We start from the raw sequence: 425 nt of genomic DNA, 5'->3' as shown, positions 1-425 counted from the left end.
TCCTTTCCCCCAAAAGAGTCCCCTTTCTGAGATAAAAGGGAAAGAAAATGTGTAGTTTCCTCCACCTTCTCTTTTCTGTTGCTTCAAATAACGTCATTTAGAGAAGGGCCACATAACAGAATAGAGTTTTCTTCCCAGCTCTTCTTCATCCAAACATTTTTACTCAAGGGAAAATATAGACTAAAAAACTCCCTTTCTTAGATTTCTTCCTTCAAAAAATAGTCACTTTGGGAAAAGGCATGGAAAAAAATGGCTTTTCACCTTTCCTACCCTTAGAGAGAGAGAGAGAGAGAGAGAGAGAGAGAGAGAGAGAGAGAGAGATCCCTTCATCCCTCTATCTGTCAACAAACAAATCTTTACATCACACATTATACAGAAACCGAAAACTTTGAAACCCTCTCTCTCTCTCTCTCTCTCTCTCTCTC

General features: G+C 39.3%; 1 protein-coding gene across 1 annotated transcript in view; it reads right to left on the bottom strand.

Annotated features, from left to right (window-relative positions):
- Positions 1-155, bottom strand: part of LOC123503298 (hemicentin-1-like) — a 47,450-nt gene extending 47,295 nt beyond the window's left edge. The window contains 1 exon segment of the mRNA XM_045252958.1: positions 1-155. This exon segment is cut by the window's left edge and continues 1,107 nt beyond it. The gene's annotated coding sequence lies outside the window, so the exon portion shown is untranslated.
- Positions 156-425: the final 270 nt, after the last annotated feature.

This window comes from Portunus trituberculatus, chromosome 13, assembly GCF_017591435.1.
Source record: "Portunus trituberculatus isolate SZX2019 chromosome 13, ASM1759143v1, whole genome shotgun sequence".
NCBI classification, from domain to species: domain Eukaryota; kingdom Metazoa; phylum Arthropoda; class Malacostraca; order Decapoda; family Portunidae; genus Portunus; species Portunus trituberculatus.
The sequence above is the reverse complement of the archived record's forward strand: the minus strand, read 5'-3'. Positions and strand labels throughout refer to the sequence as shown.